The sequence below is a fragment of the Oryzias melastigma genome, unplaced genomic scaffold (assembly GCF_002922805.2).
Source record: "Oryzias melastigma strain HK-1 unplaced genomic scaffold, ASM292280v2 sc00288, whole genome shotgun sequence".
Lineage (NCBI taxonomy): Eukaryota > Metazoa > Chordata > Actinopteri > Beloniformes > Adrianichthyidae > Oryzias > Oryzias melastigma.
This window is the reverse complement of record NW_023416906.1, coordinates 284,152-284,666: the sequence shown is the minus strand read 5'-3', so window position 1 is coordinate 284,666 and position 515 is coordinate 284,152.

Here is a 515-nt window from a genome sequence, read left to right as displayed (position 1 = left end):
CCCCGCCTACATTACTCGATACGCGCTTTGAAGACTCGACACTTCTGGTAACATCACTAGCACTTAGTTTCTTTGTGGTTTGGTTTGGTTAAGTCCCACTCTGTACTCTGTTCTTTGGGTTTAGTGTTTGTTAATTTAGGTCAGTTTTACTCATTCCAGGTCCTCAAGAGCCGCCAACCTGCCTGTCTTCCAGCTCTTTGTGTAGTGCTTGCTGCTGATTACCTGGACCAGGTGTGTTCATTCAATCAGAGTGTGGAGACATCTGACTGAACGAATCAGCAGCTGGCAGGACTTGGAGATCTGGAAAGCAGGCAGGGTGGTGACTCTCGAGGACCTGGAGTGAGGAACACTGATTGAGGTGAAGCTGTAGGGGTGAACTTTTATTTAGTAAATGTTTTCTCCTGTTTCTGTTAGTCCAGGGAGGTTAGTGTTTGTCATTCTTTTACAGTTTCTTTTGCAGGTAAGCTCCCTGGGTTGAGTTAGTTTGGATTTTGTTTGTTGTTTTGGCCTTGGTT